Consider the following 21,775-nt stretch of genomic DNA (forward strand, 5'->3'; position numbering starts at 1 on the left):
AGGCAACCTTGCACCATAGTGCAAGGAAGCTTACATAGTGGGAATGATTGTTTATGTGCAGGAAGGTATCCCTTCTTTGGTTTGGGGAAAACTTAAGGTTTGAAGAACACATTAAAAAACTTACCGGAGTATGCTTTGGTACCCTCAAGGCTCTTCGAAGGTTTTTTCCTTTGCTTCCGAGGGAGGCCAAAGAAATGGTTGTGCGTGCCCTCATCCTCTCTCACCTTGACTATGCCAATGCTTTGTTCATTGGCATGCCGGCTTATCTGGTCAGGCGACTCCAGATCATACAGAATGCCATGGCTAGACTCCTATTTAACATCTCGCGGAGATCTAGTGTCCGGCAGTATCTGCGGGATCTGCACTGGCTCCCAGTGGCCCAGCGGGTGCTATTTCAGGCCCTCATTTTATCTCACAGGGCCATTGATGGTCAAGGGCCAATGTATTTGAGGAGACGCTTTGTCTTGTATATGCCGAACCGCCCCCTTCGCTCTGCCACTCAGTGCTGGCTTGTCATCCCTCGGTTTCGAAGGTGCGTTTAGGTGGCCAGTCCATCTCTGTGAAAGCTGCGGCTGCCTGGAACGCCCTTCATGTGGAGCTTCAGCACACTCAGGATTTCAAGCTCTTTAAAAAAGCTCTTAAAACTCACCTCTTCAAAATGGTTAAGTAATTTTTCTTCCTTTCTGCCCACTTTCACACTGTTTGTGCATGCGCCAGGACACTCTTCAGTATTTGAGCGCGCTACAAAACCCTCTATAACATAACATAAAATAACATAACATAACATAAATGGTAATTTGCAACCTCTATGTGTGCTGCTTTGTGCAAATCGTCATTTTTAAAATGATTGTTTATGTGCATATGTGGAGGGGGGTGTACAGGAACCACTTTCCTAGTTTGTGCCTTGGCACACGACCTGAAATCCTTCCCCTGGAGGCAGGCAGTAGGTGAATCTTGAGAGCGCTTGTAGGGAGATCTGATGTTATTGGAAAGGTGAGTGGATCAAGCGTGTGCTCATGAGGCTGTAACACGGAGCAGGCTGAGCATCCCACCCCTCCCTGCTGCAACCTGCTAATATAAAAAAAATCATGTGAGATCACACAGTGAGAGTATAGACTGAGTGACCTCTGTGACCTTAAAACTTATGAGACCTGTTTTATTTTTCAGGAAGCTGTACCTATACTGCGGCAAACCAAGGTGAGTGACCCCTGACTTGTATGTGGTGAGTTTTGCTGGTTCTCTGAGAGCGAGTAAGGGAAGACACAGAAGGTTCTCATGGTTGTTAAATGACAGAATGAAGAAAACATTGGCAGAGAAAAAAGAATATCTTCAGTGAAACCAGAAAGTGTTTCTATTCCAGAAACTGTCTTTGTTGTCAGTAAAATATCCCTGGAGTGAAAGGGCATGGTTTGCAAGTTAAAAGGTGGTTTAAAGAAGGTTTCTCGTCCTACTGGTACCAGAACTAGTTATCGAGGATCACAGAACCTGGGCGTGGGTTCTGTTGCTGACCGCAGAGCCTGCTTCCACAGGTGTTAACCAGACTGGCACATGGCCATGAAGTGCGTCATGGACACAAGTGAACATCACATGAGCCATACACAAACTCAACAGTGTCCTCCTTCCTACCATCAGAACATGCTTCCCTGGCACTTACCACTTCCTGCTCCAAGGCCTCTGCCTCAATTCTGATAGGAATGTTTGCGATTTGCCAGCTCCACCCATGCATCGAAGCTAAGGATCAACACTGCAGGTTTCAGCCATGCCTGTTGTGCCACTGGCTGCTTGTCCCCACTGACCCACATGCCACCAGTGCCCACAGCTTGGATAACACTCACTGACTGCTTGTAGAGCTGACCCACATGCCACCAGTGCCCTCTGCTTGGATAACACTCACTGACTGCTTGTAGAGCTGACCCACATGCCACCAGTGCCCTCTGCTTGGATAACACTCACTGACTGCTTGTAGAGCTGACCCACATGCCACCAGTGCCCTCTGCTTGGATAACACTCACTGACTGCTTGTAGAGCTGACCCACATGCCACCAGTGCCCTCTGCTTGGATAACACTCACTGACTGCTTGTAGAGCTGACCCACATGCCACCAGTGCCCTCTGCTTGGATAACACTCACTGACTGCTTGTAGAGCTGACCCACATGCCACCAGTGCCCTCTGCTTGGATAACACTCACTGACTGCTTGTAGAGCTGACCCACATGCCACCAGTGCCCTCTGCTTGGATAACACTCACTGACTGCTTGTAGAGCTGACCCACATGCCACCAGTGCCCTCTGCTTGGATAACACTCACTGACTGCTTGTAGAGCTGACCCACATGCCACCAGTGCCCTCTGCTTGGATAACACTCACTGACTGCTTGTAGAGCTGACCCACACGCCACCAGTGCCCTCTGCTTGGATAACACTCACTGACTGCTTGCAGAGCTGACCCACATGCCACCAGTGCCCTCTGCTTGGATAACACTCACTGACTGCTTGTAGAGCTGACCCACATGCCACCAGTGCCCTCTGCTTGGATAACACTCACTGACTGCTTGTAGAGCTGACCCACATGCCACCAGTGCCCTCTGCTTGGATAACACTCACTGACTGCTTGTAGAGCTGACCCACATGCCACCAGTGCCCTCTGCTTGGATAACACTCACTGACTGCTTGTAGAGCTGACCCACATGCCACCAGTGCCCTCTGCTTGGATAATACTCACTGACTGCTTAAAGTGCTGACACAAATGCCACCTCTGCCCTCTGCTTGGACACACTCAGTGGAAGCTTGTAGCGCTGACCAACATGCCGCCAGTGCCCTCTGCTTTGATAACACTCACTGACTGCTTGTAGCACTGAACCACATGCCACTAGTGCCCTCTGCTTGGAAAACACTCACTGACTGCTTAAAGTGCTGACCAACATGCCACCAGTGCCCTCTGCTTTGATAACACTCACTTTCAGCGTGTAGCGGTGACCCACATGCCTCCAGTGCCATCTGCTTGGATAACACTCACTGACTGCTTGGAGTGCTGACCCACATGGCACCAGTGCCCTCTGCTTGGATAACACTCACTGAAAGCTGGTAGCACTGACCCACATGCCACCAGTGTCCTCTGCTGGGACACACTCAGTGACTGCTTGTAGTGCTGACCCACATGCCACCAGTGTCCTCTGCTGGGACACACTCAGTGACTGCTTGTAGTGCTGACCCACATGCCACCTATGCCCTCTGCTTGGACACACTCAGTGGCTGCTTGTAGCGCTGACCCACATGCCACTAGTGCCCTCTGCTTGGAAAACACTCACTTTCAGCGTGTAGCGGTGACCTACATGCCTCCAGTGCCATCTGCGTGGATAACACTCACTGACTGCTTGTAGTGCTGACCCACATGCCACTAATGCCCTCTGCTTGGAAAACACTCACTTTCAGCATGTAGCGGTGACCTACATGCCACCAGTGCCGTCTGCTTGGACACACTCAGTGACTGCTTGTAGCGTTGACCCCTTAGTCTTGCTCCGGGGGCCTGGCGCTCAAGCAGCTCAGACGGAGGAGCAGCGAGGAACTGGAACCAGTGGTCAGAGAAGGAAAGTCATCGGTAAGCCACCACTGGGGCCAGAGGAGGCGGTGAATGATGTTGAGACATTTCTTGAGACACCACAGGGGGCAATACATGAGACACTGCCTGTACTATCCCCAGAGTTAAAGGGGGATGAGGGAGTCGTAGGAGAGATAGTTGCTTCAGAAGAAGAAACCCAGGGGAATGCCATAAAGGTTTGCATTGTTGAGCCTGCTATAGGTGAAACTAGTGCTTCTGCGTCTAATGCGCTTCATGTAGGGGGCTCCGGGGGCAGTGAGCCTCAACAGGAGGGACAAATCCATCTTCCCAAGCGGACCCGGCAGGCCTGGGAGATGCCACCAATGAGGGGGAGGCCCCGGGAGTTGACAGGAGGAGCCCAAACGAGCAATCAGGTGGGACTGGGCAACGTCCTAAAGGGCAAGAGTCAAGGATAAAAGGGACTGAGAAAGGGATGGAGAAAGAACCCTTAGGGTCTGCAAGGGTATATAGGATCCTAGGGGAGAAGGACATTGATTCGGAAGCGAACAATTTTCACTCCCTTTCAGATGCCACTTGGTCAGGCCTGGGATCAGATACGGGATCTAATTTATAATCAAGCGAGGAGGACAGTGGCTTTGACAAAGGAATTAGCGGCAGGCAAAACCCTCCAGCTACCCGAAAGACAAGCTCCAGAGCCCCTAGAGTAGAGAATTCTAGACAGAATGAGCTGAGGTGTGTCTTCCCTCAGGGATCAATTGGTGGGGATCCGCAAACAACCAATTAAGAAAGCAGAAGCAACCCAGGCACCCCCTGTAGGAAGGTAGATACCTGACTATGGTTACCCCCAATTTTTTTCCTGGTGTTTTGCTGGTTTTCTGACTTAGTTGACCTGGGGCCCTGCTATTCAGGACCCCAGGACCACTGCTCTCTCTCTAAAATGGATTCCATGTACCTTAGGTACATTTCCAATTGGGACTGGACCACCTTATCAGACCCTGTAACTCAGCGCATAGGTGTACCCAGGGCCTACCAGGGGCTGAAGCATGTATTATGCCACCCCTGGATGGCCATCTAAATCTGACACAACTGGCTGCACGACAGCTGGGGCAAGGTGGTGTAGTCACCCTTTGCTGTAGATATAGTATACCTATATCTAACCCTAAAAATGGACACACAGATTCCTATCAGTCCCTCCTATGGCAGGCCTTGACAATCCTGAAGGCAGAATGCTTGGAATCGTGTGAGATGGTGCTCTGGCATGAGCTGAGCCCGTCTGCAGCTTGCGGAACCAAGTCCTAATAGCTGTTCCATGATAACGCATACCATATACTCTTAAGTGCATTATAATCCTCGCGGTTAAATGCTATCTCTGGTATTGCTTTATCAAAACATGTCGAGTAAGGTGTCATACGAATTGGAATACTAACCCCTCGCCAATTCTGGCGACGGGGTTACGATTCCACCCTTCTAAAGGGACACGACATGTATGTAACTGTGAACCCCGGTTAAAGTTAACTGAAGCCTCAGCTCCACAAAATGGATGCTGCCACCACAGACACGAGTCTGACCTCCTGCTGCTGGGAGTCCTTCCAGCGAGGAGAGCTTGGACAAAGGGTTTCCTGTCAGGGGCGGTGCTAGCACCATCCCAGACAGGGTTTTGTGTATCCTGGGTAGGCAGGGCTTTACAGGAAGGTGACTGCGGAGTGGCACCCCGGTGCTCACTACGCATCTGCCGGCTAGAACCAGTTCCAGGGGCACACCAGCCCCTGACCTGGGGAAAGTCCGGCATGGGAGAGGGGTGTAACCACCCCCCTTCCTGATCCCACCCCTAGGGCAGGACCTAGTCGCGTACCCACCCCTTTCTTTAGGATAAAGGCAGGAGCGGGGACCCTTCCAAATTAGATCATCTTTGAATCAAGAAACTACTTTCTACGAAAGGAACTCTCGACTTCTTCTCAAGATTTCTCCCTTGTGGCTAACGAGTAGTCACCCTGCATCCGCAGGCACCATCTAAGAACTCTGCGGTTTGCTGCACGTCCTTCCTCAGGAATACGACTGACCAGCACGACGAGACCTGGCTTCCCTGGCACCTCTGACCTCTACCTACCTCTACAGCTAAGCTGAGAACCGTAGGTGCGACGAGACCTCGAGGGACCGGCCATCATCAGAACTGCACGACTTCGATCCAGCACGACCGCCGAGGGATCCTCTGGTGAGTGCTTTGGGGTCCGAGAAGCCCCGACCCTGAGCAGCTCCAGCACTGAAGTCCAGCCTCCCAGCATCTCCACGATCTGCGTGGGGCCCTTCTGCTTTTTGCTGCTCACCGCGTTGTTTGGCTACTAGCCCGCTGGCTTGTGGCCTTCTTAACGACGCCCGACGACATCACTGCTGCTGGTCTGGTTGCTCCAGACTGGCCCTTGCTCCCTTCCAAAAGAGGAGCACCCCGGACCCTCCTGGTCCACTCCAGACGCCATTTTAGGTCCACCGCGTGGGCTTGAACTTGCCAAGACTTGTTGCCCCAATCCTGGGTCCAGCGACGTCGACAGCATCATCCATCGTGGGACAGCTCGCACCTCCATCCTGGTCGCCGACAACGCCTCCTGGTCCGTGAGACTGCAGAGCCCAGTGTCGCCCACTCACCTAGTCGAGGTGACTACCATCCGGTGCCCTCCTGGTGCCACCTGACTACTGGCTAGTAGTCACGAACTTGGTCCCCTCTGCTTTCAGGTGTCATCCATCTTCGATCCAGGCGTGGATCACTCGAACAATCTTCACTGGTCACCTGCCAGCAACTTCTTTCTTCAGGCTCCTGGTTAGTCTACGAGGATTCCCGACGACTTTTGAGACCTATGTAGCTGCAGCCCCTGGGCTAGGTAACTTCGGCATTTCGGTGCCCCAGCATAGCCTCACTATCCAAGGGTCAGGAGCCACTTTCGTTTTCGATCTACCTAGTCGGGTTCGCCCGAGAACACTAACTTTGTCTTTACTAGCCACCATAGACTTTGTCCCGCATCCCGCGTGAGAGCGCACACTCTGCACCCGAGTCCCCTAGGCCTCCTATTAGTAATCAGAAGGTTCAGTAGTCAAGTCCTAGCGATTCCAAAGCCTATTAGTCCAGTACTTACCTGCTAGTAATTTCGCATTCCACTTTCAGAGTATATGGTTTTTCGTGCCCCTCGGGCATTTGTGTAAATTGTGCAACTTAAAGTATTTTCGTAAGAGTTTTGTTGTGTGCTTAGTACCCTGTCCTCATAAAGAGTACAGGGCTGTTGTGATCTAAATAAATACACTGTTTATTTTCATAACACTTGTGTGGTGTCCTTTCACTTGGTGTTCAAGGGGTATATGTGATGGTATAACAGCTGGCTTAACACGCCCTCTAGAGTTTAGCCCGAAGACTGCTCGTATCCACGCTACTAGGATAGCTGGTCTATAAGGTTGACTTACAACCAATCATCAATAAGGGTTGTTTGGACTGATACAAAGTGCTCACTAGAATAGTGAACATTATATATCAGGCCAACTTCTCACATTGGTGAGCAGCGGTTGGGATTTGAGCTTGCTGTTGTTTTACCACACGTATCCTAAGAATATCTTGTGAAAGATCACATATGTACTCCAGGTACATATAACTTAGCTTAGAATACTCTGAGTTCTACTGAACCAGCTGTTGTAGCTCCTCAAGGCTTAGCACACCTTGGCTACAACTCTTAGCAAGGGATCAGTAGGCAAACAAATAGTGTAGGTAGGTGCATCACTTACACCACACTAGAATCAGCATGTCAGACAAAGGAGGAAACTCTGAGTCTCCCCTTGTGTCAGTGGACTTTCCACAGGTCACTTCCAGATATGCTGCTCTTAGCTTCCAGGAGATGAGACAAGTGTGTACCTCCAGGAAGCTAAAACAGGGTTCTAACCCTACCATTCCATTTCTGATTGGTCTCTTAGAGACTTATGATGCCAGGAGGTCTGCCAACACAGATCCTTCTCATCCAGATGGGAATATGCCCCCCTTACAGGGTCCCTTTGATAACCATGACTATCCCCTCCAGGAGGCAGATGATGCTGAGGATGAGGATGAGGATGAGTTATCAGGGGAGGAGGCAGACAAGGGACAGGTAAAAGTCAGAAGACTAACCAGGTCCAACTTAAGCAGGCATGAGAATGGTACTAGGAGACCCCTGGGGCCCCTCTCAGGCAGACTTAACATTGGGAGTGGACGAGTTAGGTCTCTGTCTAGAGGCTCTAACAGATCCATTCGAACCAATGGCTCTCAGACCTCTTCTCACAGAGGGATGACATCCCCTCAGAGAAGAGTCTATGAAGCTAAGATGATTGAAGTCAATCTGAGGATTGAAAGGGAAGAACTTGCCCTGGCCAAAGAGAGACTTGCCTTTGCTAGAGAGCAGGAATTGAGTGGGGCAAACCCCACTGGTGGCAGCATTCTCCCAAGAGAAAAAGACAGGAGTTTAGACACTAGACACCTGAGTAAGATAGTGCCCCCCTTTAAACAAGGGGATGATATCCACAAATGGATGACTGCTTTGGAGAGGGCTTGCACTGTACAGTGTGTCCCCCAGAGTCAGTTGGCAGCTATCTTGTGGCTCTCCTTTGAAGGCAAAGGTAGAGATAAGCTCCTCACTACTAGAGCTGAGGATGCTAACAATTACCAAGTCCTGAAAAATACACTGGTTGATGGGTTTGGTTTAACCACTGAACAGTACAGGTTGATGTTCAGAGATACCCAGAAAACTCAGTCTCAGGATTGGACTGACTTTGTTGATTGTGCCACTAAGGCTTTTGAAGGCTGGCTACTGGGAAGTAAGGTTACTGATTTTAAAGGATTGTACAATCTAATTATGAGAGAGCAAATCTTAAGTAATTGTCAGAACCAGTTATTACACCAGCACCCGGTAGACTCTGATCTGACCTCTCCACAGGAATTGGGTAAGAGGGCAGACAAATGGGTCAGAACCAGGGTCAGGCCTAAGAACCAGGGTGGTGACCAAAAGAAGGAATCAACCAAGCCTCAAGAGAAGGGTGGGAATAAATCTTCTGATCAAAGCACAGGGCCCCAAAATTCCTCTGAAAGGGTGGGTCCCAAACTTCTCCCAAAACCCAAAAGAAACCTTATTGTCACACCTACAAACAGGTGGGCCATTATAAAAGTGACAACAGTTGTCCCAAGGCCAACAACAATAAGGAGAACATACCCCCAGGTAATACTCCCAGACCTCCTGTTACCACTAGTGGTAATCCCCCAGGTGGTGGGAGTGCCCCCAAGAATGTGGTGGGCATTACTTTGGGAAACCAGGTGGACTATGGCCTAGCCAGGTCCCCTAACACCACTCTTGTCTGTGAGACTGGCATGGGGTTTGCCAACTTCACTACTGGTTCCCACATTTTGGGAAAGTATAGACAAGAGCCCCTTATCAATGGTCAGAAAGTTGAGGCATACAGAGACACAGGGGCCAGCATCACCATGGTGATTGACCATCTGGTCCTCTCTGCTCAACTGACCCCTGGTTTCACTTATCAGGTGACAGACGTTCATGGAGTGAACAGAAGGCATCCCATGGCAGTAGTCGAGCTCAGCTGGGGTAATGTCACAGGGCCCATGAGAGTGGCAGTGACAGACAACCTACCTGTAGATTGCTTACTGGGGAATGACCTGGAAATCTCAGCATGGGCTGAGGTGGAGCAAGAAACTCACTCCAGAATGATAGGCCTACCCAGAAAGGTTAGTGGGGCAGTAATAGCTACAGCCCCAGTCCAAGCACCATTCCCCCCTGAAAAGGTTGGAAGGGCAGTGGTAGCCACTGCCCAGGCTCAGACAGACTTTCCAGAACAGGATAGGAGGGCTGTGACAGTCACAGCCCAAACACAAACTGAGTACCCTCCTGAAAATGTTGGCAAGGCTGTAATGGTCTCAGCCTCTACTCAAACAGATAGTGAGGTTGTGAAGCCTGAAACAATGGATCACTCCACTCAGACAGAGAGTATTGAGGAGGAAGAGTAATCTCCCTCCCACCAGACTCTAGGAAAGGATCAGCCTCCTCAGGGAACTGATCTGACCCCTTGTGAAGGTACTGCCCCAGAGGCAGTCAGGCCTAGCCTGGCAGAGCCCCTGATGTCAGTGGACCCTTCCAAGGTGGGACCCAGTCTGGAGCAGGTAACCTGCCCCTCTCTACCCTGCCTCAGTCAGCCCAGGGCTGTAGAGGTCAGGGAGGCCAGTGGTGGACCCCAAAGGGCCCCCTGTCCAAAAGAACTCCCCAATCAACAGATTAGGATCACTGAAGCTAGTAGACCTAGCCAAGTGAAAATAAAACAGACTCCTGAGGGATCCCCCTTAAACCTAGTTAGGGAAACCCCACAGCTGGACACTGCTGGGCACAGCCAAACCTGGGGCCTAAAAACCCCAAACCTGACCTGTCCCTCCAGTAAGCCAAACAGAGGGACTCAGCCTCCAGCTTTAGGTAGCCAGAGGTTGACCCTGAGAGCTCATAGCAACTCAGTACTGGAAAGAAAGGCACATATGGTGGATAGTGATTGGAGGAAGTTGAGCCCAACAGCAGTGGAGTCTCACTTCAGTGCTCCATTCCCACACCAGCCTTTTACTTTGCCAAAGCACCCCACAGGTAGTGATTCCCTATGGTGGAGACCCTCAGATACCCTTAGGGTGAGGGATTGCTTAGTGGACCATGATACAGGGGGTAACCATGCCAGTGCATGTACCACCTCATATGGCCACTCAGGCAATATAGGCTTACCTGGACGAGGATAGCCTTATCTCCTTTCGTTTGGGGGGGGGGGGTTGTGTAGGAAGGTAGATCCCTGACTATGGTTACCCCCAACTTTTTTCCTGGTGTTTTGCTGGTTTTCTGACTTAGTTGACCTGGGGCCCTGCTATTCAGGACCCCAGGACCACTGCTCTCTCTCTAAAATGGATTCCATGTACCTTAGGTACATTTCCAATTGGGACTGGACCACCTTATCAGACCCTGTAACTCAGGGCGTAGGTGTACCCAGGGCCTACCAGGGGCTGAAGCATGTATTATGCCACCCCTGGATGGCCATCTAAATCTGACACAACTGGCTGCACGACAGCTGGGGCAAGGTGGTGTAATCACCCTTTGCTGTAGATATAGTATACCTATATCTAACCCTAAAAATGGACACACAGATTCCTATCAGTCACTCCTATGGCAGGCCTTGACAATCCTGCAGGCAGATTGCTTGGAATCGTGTGAGATGGTGCTCTGGCATGAGCTGAGCCCGTCTGCAGCTTGTGGAACCAAGTCCTAATAGCTGTTCCATGATAACGCATACCATATACTCTTAAATGCATTATAATCCTCGCGGTTAAATGCTATCTCTGGTATTGCTTTATCAAAACATGTCGAGTAAGGTATCATACGAATTGGAATACTAACCCCTCGCCAATTCTGGCGACGGGGTTAGCATTCCACCCTTCTAAAGGGACACGACATGTATGTAACTGTGAACCCCGGTTAAAGTTAACTGAAGCCTCAGCTCCACAAAATGGATGCTGCCACCACAGACACGAGTCTGACCTCCTGCTGCTGGGAGTCCTTCCAGCGAGGAGAGCTTGTACAAAGGGTTTCCTGTCAGGGGCGGTGCTAGCACCATCCCAGACAGGGTTTTGTGTATCCTGGGTAGGCAGGGCTTTACAGGAAGGTGACTGCGGAGTGGCATCCCGGTGCTCACTACGCATCTGCCGGCTAGAACCAGTTCCAGGGGCACACCAGCCCCTGACCTGGGGAAAGTCCGGCATGGGAGAGGGGTGTAACCACCCCCCTTCCTGGTCCCACCCCTAGGGCAGGACCTAGTCGCGTACCCACCCCTTTCTTTAGGATAAAGGCAGGAGCGGGGACCCTTTTAAATTAGATCATCTTTGAATCAAGAAACTACTTTCTACGAAAGGAACTCTCGACTTCTTCTCAAGATTTCTCCCTTGTGGCTAAGTAGTAGTCACCCTGCATCCGCAGGCACCATCTAAGAACTCTGCGGTTTGCTGCACGTCCTTCCTCAGGAATCCGACCGACCAGCACGACGAGACCCGGCTTCCCTGGCACCTCTGACCTCTACCTACCTCTACAGCTAAGCTGAGAACCGTAGGTGCGACGAGACCTCGAGGGACAGGCCATCATCAGAACTGCACGACTTCGATCCAGCACGACCGCCGAGGGATCCTCTGGTGAGTGAGTTATAAAATTCAGCCCTATTCATACCCTCTCCGGTATACTTATATACCGTCCGCCAGGACCCCAGGGCCCTTTCCTTTCAAAACTCGCCCCTACAATTGCGGACCTGGTGCTCAGCTCTGCTAACTACACAATCATGGGAGATCTTAACATCCATCTGGATGACCCGACCGACCCCTCTGCCAGAGAACTTACATCAAGCCTACAAGCCTTGGAGCTACATCAACTTGTCCTCGGGCCCACACATCAAAAAGGGCATCTCCTAGATCCCATTTTCAGTAACTGTCCCAACCTTCTTACCAAATACCCCTCCCCACTGCCCTGGTCTGATCATTTCCTCATCCCATTCACTTGGACCCCCCACTACCTCCCTCCTTCAAAACCCCCGACGACTCTGCTATCAAGGAACTGGCAAAAAATCCCCCTACCCGAATGGCAAACCTCTTTACAATGTTCGAAACCCCCTAACTCATCGCACCCTATTCAGGGGAACGATAACTATAACAGGTGGATCACCAACTCCTTAAATCTGGTACTCCCCATGAAAAGTCTTCGTCCCAAGCGGGGCAATCCAACTGCCCCATGGTACACAGACGATCTACGGAAGGCCAAACGCGCCTGTAAGCAGATGGAAAGAAAATGGCGCCTTCACTACTGCCCTGCAGATAAAATCAGTTACAGAGCAGCTATTACAAATTATAAAGCAGACATCCAACAAGCTCAGGCCTCATTCTACGAACAAAAAATAGACAATGCGGCGAATAAACCCAAGGAGATTTACCGTATTGCCAAAACCCTCCTGCGACTTCCTGAGACTCCTAAAGTCCACAACAACACCCAGAACCATTGCGAGGAAATAGCGGAATTCTTCCATCAAAAAATAGAATTGATCAATTCCTCCTTCCCCCATCCCACCTCCCCGCCCAGAGACCCTACCAACATTGACCCTATGGTAGCCCCACCCAGTGTTCTCAACAACTTCCCAGCTCTTGACAAAATCAATCTGGAAAAGTATATGAGAATGGTAAAATCTGGATCCCCAACTGACCCAGCCCCTCCTAGGGTTCTCACCCAAATAACCAGCCAGATTTCACCCACCATCCAAGCTCTGCTCAATTCCTCCCTCAATACTGGCATCGTTCCCCCCCCTATTGAAGAGAGCCATGGTCAAAGCACTGTTAAAGAAACCTACTCTTGACCAATCAAACCCTTCCAACTACCGACCCATCTCCCTTCTACCCTGGCTCAGCAAAATTCTGGAAAAACATGTCAATTCTATTCTGACAGACTTTCTAGAATCCAACAACATACTGGACCCCACCCAGACAGGTTTCAGGCCCCGCCACGGAACTGAGACTGCCCTGATTGCAGTGACGGAGGAGGCAAGAAGGATCCTGGACGGTGGCGGCTCCACGGCCATCGTCCTACTTGACCTGAGTGCCGCCTTCAACACTGTAAATCACAGCATCCTAATCCATCGCCTCAGTAGGATTGGAGTGTCAGGAATGGCGCTCACCTGGCTGGAATCATTCCTCACAGACAGATCCTTCCAGGTATTCGAAAAGGAGTTTACCTCCTCTAGTAAACCTCTTAACTGTGGAGTGCCTCAGGGCTCCTCCCTGAGTCCCACCCTTTTTAATGTTTACCTCCGTCCCCTAGCTGATGTCGTCCGCCCTTTTGGGGTGAAAATTGTCATCTACGCGGACGACACTCAGCTGGTGGTAGCACTGGACCCCCCTCTCAACTCAAACCACAGCCTACACAACTGCCTGGAAGCTGTTGCGTCCTGGATGTCGGTCTCCCATCTAAAACTTAACGGGGACAAGACAGAGGTAATGCTCCTTGGAAACAACATCTCCAAATCCATCGATACCATCTGGCCCCTCTGTTTAGGTAGCCCCCCCCAACCTAAGGATCAAATTAAGAGCCTTGGGATCTGGCTCGGCCGCAATCTCACCTTCAACTACCAAGCCACCAAACTAGCCGCCATCTGCTTTGGGCTGATGAGATTGCTCCGCAAGATTCTCCCCTTCTCCCGTTTCACTCCAGACGAATCATGGTCCAAGGACTAATCCTGTCACGCCTCGACTGCGGTAACGCCCTATACCTAGGCGCCCCACAGTCCACAATGTCCAAACTGCAAGTTGTCCAAAACTGCGCAGCAAGAATCCTCTTGAACCTCCCTCGCCGATCCTCAGTAAAAGCCAGATTGAAGGACCTTCACTGGCTACCCATGAAAGCTAGAATAGAATTCAAGAGCATGTGCATCGCGCACCGCTCCTACTGGGGAACAGGCCCCGCCATAAATCAACATTTGGTTGAAGCATACCATCCTCCTCGAGCCCTCAGATCCGCGACCTCCCACCTAACCTCCGTACCACGTATAAAAAGAGCCAGATGCGGAGGCCGCTCGCTTTCCTACAACTTGGCCAGGATCTGGAACACTCTACCACTCACAATCAGGTCAGAATCCAACCTGCTCACATTTCGAAAACTCCTAAAAACTTGGCTTTTTAATAAATCTCACACTTAACCCACCCTCTGCTCCCCCCACCCCCGCCCTACAGTTCAACCCTTCAGTTTGTCTACAGCGCTGGGACGCCTTTGGGTAGCCATCGCGCTTTACAAATTTTCATTCCATTCCATTCCATTCCATTCCAGTGCTTTGGGGTCCGAGAAGCCCCGACCCTGAGCAGCTCCAGCACCGAAGTCCAGCCTCCCAGCATCTCCACGATCTGCGTGGGGCCCTTCTTCTTTTTGCTGCTCACCGCGTTGTTTGGCTACTAGCCCGCGGGCTTGTGGCCTTCTTAACGACGACCGACGACATCACTGCTGCTGGTCTGGTTGCTCCAGACTGGCCCTTGCTCCCTTCCAAAAGAGGAGCACCCCGGACCCTCCTGGTCCACTCCAGACGCCATTTTAGGTCCACCGCGTGGGCTTGAACTTGCCAAGACTTGTTGCCCCAATCCTGGGTCCAATCCTGGGTCCAGCGACGTCGACAGCATCATCCATCGTGGGACAGCTCGCACCTTCATCCTGGTCGCCGACAACGCCTCCTGGTCCGTGAGACTGCAGAGCCCAGCGTCGCCCACTCACCTAGTCGAGGTGACTACCATCCTCCTGGTGCCACCTGACTACTGGCTAGTAGTCACGAACTTGGTCCCCTCTGCTTTCAGGTAAGCATGGGCGAATTTTGCGGATCTCGCGTTCGCGGATTTTGCGGATTTGCGAACTCGCAATCCGCAAAATCCGCGAATTCTCGCGAATTTGCGGATTTTTTTTTATGTTCGCACGGGTTTCTGCAAGTTTGCGAGGGTTTTGTACAATTTCGCAAATTGCGAAATTGTACAAAACGCGTGCGAACTTGCAGCAACCCGTGCGAACACAATAATATGAAGAGAAAGAAGCTCCTGGTCACAGGAACAGCACAGGGATTGCGCTCATGAAAGTCAAGGATGCAAAGGCCTCTACCCAGCATCACAGCTGACTTTCCACGGTAGATTTGGGAAGAGGCACACCTGTCCAGCCTCGAAGACGCTCATGATTGTTTTTGGGCTAATGAATGAGTCACTGAATTTGAGCATCAACTAGTTCGAGCGACCATGTGTGTGTTACTATGCAATCGCCCCGAAGGGCGCAGGGGTCCCTTGAGTGAGCTGTCCATCATAGTGGGTGAATGGCGGGAAGACGGTGCAAACCGCGAGTGTGTGCGCGGGGCCAAACGTGCGGGGCTTCCATGCGAGTTCACATGCCTCTTGTGTGCATAAAAGGTCAGAGAAAGATCAGTTCAGCAGATGAAGAGAAAAAGCTCCTGGTCACAGGAACAGCACGGGTATTGCGCTCGTGAAAGTCAAGGATGCAAAAGCCTCTATCCAGCATCACAGCTGATTTTCCACGGTAGATTTGGGAAGAAGGCACACCTGCCTCGACGACGAATGAGTCACAGGAAGGGTCACAGGAAGGGCATGTTGTAACTATTTTAGGATGGCGCCGGCAAGCTGCCAGCGCCATCCTAAAATACTTACTAAATTAGCTTCAACAGGAAGTTCTAATAGATAAAATAAAGCAGGTGCGAGCACCTGCTTTATTTTATCTATTAGAGCTTCCTGTTGAAGCTAATTTAGTAAGTATTTTAGGATGGCGCTGGCAGCTTGCCGGCGCCATCCTAAAATAGTTACAACAGGCCAGGCTTGAACTTTTGCCCCCGGAAAAATCCGCCGCTCGCGGATTTTCGGATTTTCGGTAAATTCGCGGGAGTTCGTGGATTGCAAATTTACCGAAAATCCGCAAAATCCGCGAGCGGAACGGATTTTCCACCCATGCTTACTTTCAGGTGTCATCTATCTTCGATCCAGGCTTGGATCACTCGAACAATCTTCACTGGTCGCCTGCCAGCAACTTCTTTCTTCAGGCTCCTGGTTCGTCTACGAGGATTCCCGATGATTTTTGAGACCTATGCAGCTGCAGCCCCTGGGCTAGGTAACTTCGGCATTTCGGTGCCCCAGCATAGCCTCACTATCCAAGGGTCAGGATCCACTTTCGTTTTCGATCTACCTAGTCGGGTTCGCCCGAGAACACTAACTTTGTCTTTACTAGCCACCATAGACTTTGTCCCGCATCCCGCGTGAGAGTGCACACTCTGCACCCGAGTTCCCTAGGCCTCCTATTAGTAATCAGAAGGTTCAGTAGTCAAGTCCTAGCGATTCCAAAGTCTATTAGTCCAGTACTTACCTGCTAGTAATTTCGCATTCCACTTTCAGAGTATATGGTTTTTCGTGCCCCTCGGGCATTTGTGTAAATTGTGCAACTTAAAGTATTTTCGTAAGAGTTTTGTTGTGTGCTTAGTACCCTGTCCTCATAAAGAGTACAGGGCTGTTGTGATCTAAATAAATACACTGTTTATTTTCATAACACTTGTGTGGTGTCCTTTCACTTGGTGTTCAAGGGGTATATGTGATGGTATAACAGCTGGCTTAACACGCCCTCTAGAGTTTAGCCCGAAGACTGCTCGTATCCACGCTACTAGGATAGCTGGTCTATAAGGTTGACTTATAACCAATCATCAATAAGGGTTGTTTGGACTGATACAAAGTGCTCACTAGAATAGTGAACATTATATATCAGGCCAACTTCTCACACCCCCCACATTGGAATCAATTCTGCAGTGCATTGTAGCACACCGTGAGGGAGGCCGAATGGAGAGCAAACGCACACAAAATGTAGCACAGAAACTTCAGGGGGCTGTCAGAAAAATTGGAAGAACTTGTAATAACATCTGCGACCGGAAGGCCGAAGTAGAGTCAAGAACTGCTACGTTGGAGGTGCATCTCGCTAGTTCAAAGGGGCAAGTGGAAGCGCATGAGGCACAACTTGCAGATATTCAAGTAACAACAAAAGAGTGATGTGAACACAGAGTGTAGATAAATTCACACCATCACACCTCAAATGGGGAATCAGTAGAAAACGGACATCAGCCACTAAACCAAGTGAAAGGAACAACAAAAGTTATTCATGAAAAGAACCCTCACTCACCAACCTAGTGGTGACATGCTTCATCATGGGGTTCCCACTGGAAGGACCGAATGTCCTCCCAGTGTGCTACTACGCCTGTTTACAGTGGAGCTGGTTCTTTTGTGTGTTGAGAGAGCGAGAAACCAAAAAGTGTTAAATGTGTGAAAAAATAAAAAAATGCATAGTTGTGACTATCAACCACTTTATTAAGAGTCCAACCTGCATTGGTTAAAAACAAGTGAAATTGGGACTTTTAAGTAGGTTTTGTAATTGAAAACCCCTAGTCCTCTGAACAATCGGTCAACATGTTTCTGCTTATGAGCCAAAGTCGCTCAGCATTCGTCAGGACCTTGATGTTGATCTTCCGACGGTGTGCACACACTAAGGCGCACCCAACCGTGAAGATATTAGTGTGAATTTTTTTTATTAAAACTGTAGTGATTTACTCACGGATTTACCCGTGGGGGCACGCTCAGTATTTACTGGGGCCCGCTATATAATGAGCGTTGTTTTCGCATGTCATGGGCAAACACGGCAGGGGTTTACTTCACGCCGTGCAACTTTTTAGCCGGCGGCTCCCCGTAGGAAACCTATCTTGCTGCACTTCCGTGGCCTGAATCGTTCATTCACAACTATGCATTTTTTTATTTTTTCACACATTTAACACTTTTTGGTTTCTCACTGTCTCAACACACAAAAGAACCAGCTCCGCTGTAAACAGGCGTAGTAGCACACTGGGAGGACATTCGGTCCTTCCAGTGGGAACCCCATGATGAAGCATGTCACCACTAGGTTGGTGAGTGAGGGTTCTTTTCACGAATAACTTTTGTTGTTCCTTTCACTTGGTTTAGTGGCTGATTCCCCATTTGAGGTGTAATGGTGTGAATTTATCTACACTCTGTGTTCACAGCACTCTTTTGTTGTTACTTGAATACTGATATTAGGGGTAAAAGAGTGACTGTCTATACCCTGCCTCTCCTGTTGTTTGAAGTACAACTTGCAGATATCCAATGGAAGCTCGAAGAGAGTGAGAATCGTCAAAGAAGGAACAACTTACGATTCCTCTGGATCCTGGAAGGAAAGGAGGGATCAGTTGCAAGAGAATTTATGGTACTGCTGCTGCAAATTGCCTTCCCAGATCTAGAAGGTTGGAGGTGGTCCCAGGAAATCCAGAGGGCTCACTGAGTTCCATTTAATATTCGTCAGCCAATTTTCCCTGATGCCAAACCTCGGGCAACACTGGTTTACTTCGGGAACTACCTATTGAGGCAAAACGTGTTCGAGAAGGCAGGACCAGATGCACAACAGGCGGTTAATGGGTTTTCTTTCTTCACCAAGCCAGATTTTTGCCACATCACAGTGGAACGAAGATGGCGCTTACGACAAATGATTACTCAGTGCCAGGAAAAGGGGGCACAAGCCTTCTTACTAAATCCGGCCTGGCTGAAAGTTGTATGGAATGATCGTGTTAGAGTCTTCACCTCAGAGATCAAGGCTGAGGAGTTTTTAGACGGCGGGGGCAAATGACTCTCGAGGTGTGCCTCTGATAAGATATGTGTCGGAATGACTGAAGCCAGGGGACAGTATCTAATCAAGACTAATCAGAACTTCACAGGATACCATCTCCTGGTCGCAAGACTGTTCCTTCTCTCTTTTTTTACTGCTGGGTTGTAAAATGTTGACGCAGTGGGGCGTTCTAGTAAATGTACGTGAATAGAATGTGGGGGAATGAGAGAAGTGGGGGGGAAATATCTGTTCTTTTTCTTCATATGCCACCCTAGCAAGGAAACACCCCCAATCATCACCCAGAGACCTAGTCAGGTCTATTGCTTCACGACACAGGGAGGGGAGAGGGGGGAGGGTGGATATGGGAGGTGAAGTGGGAGGGGGGCAGTGAAAAAAAATTTCAGGAAAGTAGAACACTGTTTTATAAATAAGATTTGGGCTTCACGTAATCTGAAGGAATGGCTTAAAAAGCAAAGCAGGCAAAGTAGGTACCAAGGAAAGTGCCGGGATGGGTAAGCTAACTTTTTGCACGATTAACATCGGGGGGCTGAATGATCGAGTGAAGAGAGGTAGGACTGTAGAAGTATTGCGAACTTTGGGTTTCGGATTTTTTATGTCAGCAGGAGACTCACATCCCTTGGCAGAAGACAGGTCTTAATTATATCCCAGGTTATACACAATCAATCTGTTCATCACTGACCTCTAACAGCAGAGGGGTTGCAATTCATATATCTAACCGGCTGCCACCCATCAAACGGACATTATCAGATAAATGGGGTAGGTGGGCAATTGCCAGAATTCCTAGCTTTGGTACACTCTGCACTATTTATGGGTCGAATTTAGATGAAGCAGATCTTCTGGTAGGATTAGAAATTGAGCTTGCCTCCCGGCCAGCCCCATTGATTATCTGTGGGGATTTTAATATTCATATTGATGCAAGCAGGGTGGGTAGGGGTGGGTACCAAGGTAGGAAGCCGCAAGTCTTTCAAGCCTTACAGGCATTAGCTGATAGTCACGGGTTGGTAGACATTTGGCCTATTAAAAAACATAGGAGACCCAGGTTATACTTATTACTCATGCCCACATAGAAAATACGTAAGACTAGATCATTTTTTATCCCCATTTCGTTAGTAAAAATCGCACAGATTAGAAAGCTACCTAAGGTTCTATCGCACCATAGCCCTTTGGTTTTGGATATTGAAATTCCGGGGTATATAAAAGCCACTGTAAAATGGACCTTTGAAAGGAAACTATTAGCTACTAATAGCTTTATCAATCATATTAGGGGCTGGAGTACCAAGTTTTTTTTATGCCAATAGGTATAGTACCTCAAAGGAAAACGTATGGGATGCTTATAAAGCAGGGCTTAGGGGGGAGGTAATTAGCTTTGTAGGATTCCATAGGAAAAAACAGCAAGAGGTAATATGCACACTTTTGCAGGAGCTGAGTAGATACGAGACTGAGCATGCTGTCCCACAAAAACAGACTCAGTTGCAATTGAATGTTGAATTAAATGTAACTAGTGGGAAACAACCGTTACAACGCAACTATTACCACGGACTACTTTTACAACGCAACCACTACAACGCAGGATCCTTTACAACGTATGCCTTTACAATGCATGACATTACATCGCAGATGCTATTACAACGCATGCCATTACATCGTAAGTATAGGTAAGTTTATCTTTTTTTTTTAAAATGTATTTATTTTTTTAAAAAATAATTAATTAATTTAATAAATATTAAAAATAAATTAAATACAATAATTTAAGTAATTTTCAAAAGTAAGTATGAGTATAGGAGTATATGTTTTGGGGTACAGGGGTATTTTTAGGGTTCAGGGCTAGGTTTGGGTTATGGGGTACAGGGGTATTTTTAGGGTTCAGGGCTAGGTTTGTGTTATGGGGTACAGGGGTATTTTTAGGGTTCAGGGCTAGGTTTGGGTTTTGGGGTACAGGGGTATTTTTAGGGTTCAGGGCTAGGTTTGGGTTATGGGTTACAGGGGTATTTTTAGGGTTCAGGGCTAGGTTTGGGTTATGGGGTACAGGGGTATTTTTAGGGTTCAGGGCTAGATTTGGGTTATGGGGTACTGGGGTAGCTTTAGGGTTTAGGGATAGGTTTGGGTTTTGGGGTACAGGGGTATTTTAAGGGTTTTATTTTTTTAAAAGTACTTTAAATAAATTAAATACATTTTAAGTAATTTTAATATTTATAAAAAAAGTTCTTATAAAATAAAATAAAAAGTAATTTTTACCTCTACATTATCCTGCACGTACCCTACTATTACACCCCCCTGAAGTTAGAATATTATTTTTAAACACCTACACTATTTTTTAAAAATATATATATATATATATATTTACAAATACATTAATTTAATAATTAAAATTAATTATTTATTAATTTCATTTGTTAAAAAATTATATACTTACCTATACTTACGTTGTAATGGCATGCGTTGTAATAGCATCTGCGATGTAATGTCTTGCGTTGTTATGGTATTCGTTGTAAAAGATCCTGCGTTGTAAAAATTGCGTTGTAATTGTATGCGTTGTTAAAGTATGCGTGGTAACGTCATACATCCGTAATTAGTACCAAGGCTAAAAAAATGGGGTGTATAATAAAATAATAGCTGAAAGGTTTCAAACTGGTTGGCAAGATCATTATGAATATGGAGAAATGACAGGGAAGCATCTCGCACTTCAGATCAGACAAAGGGCAACCGCAAGTTGTATCACAAAGCTGAAAAGGAAGGATGGTACAATTTCTAATGATCCTCAAGAGATAGTGGAAATATTTCAAGATTTTTATCAAGACCTTTATAATTCTAGGCTTAGAGTCCCAGCAGTAGCGGGCGCTGATATCGGAACATCACCTCTCACTCAAGAACTAGAAGCAGATATTACATTGGAGGAGGTTAATGAGGCATTATTGTCAATGGCTTCAGGGAAGGCGGCAAGCCCAGATGGGTTAC

The 21,775-nt window shown here is 48.6% G+C and overlaps 1 long non-coding RNA gene across 1 annotated transcript in view; it reads left to right on the top strand.

The window, feature by feature from the left end:
• Positions 1-1,163: 1,163 nt before the first annotated feature.
• Positions 1,164-21,775, top strand: part of LOC147710042 (uncharacterized) — a 45,438-nt gene continuing 24,826 nt past the window's right edge. The window contains exon 1 of the long non-coding RNA XR_015295606.1: positions 1,164-1,197. This is a non-coding gene — a long non-coding RNA (uncharacterized LOC147710042). The remainder of the gene's footprint in view (positions 1,198-21,775) is intronic.

Source organism: Lissotriton vulgaris, chromosome 5 (genome assembly GCF_964263255.1).
Source record: "Lissotriton vulgaris chromosome 5, aLisVul1.2, whole genome shotgun sequence".
NCBI lineage: Eukaryota > Metazoa > Chordata > Amphibia > Caudata > Salamandridae > Lissotriton > Lissotriton vulgaris.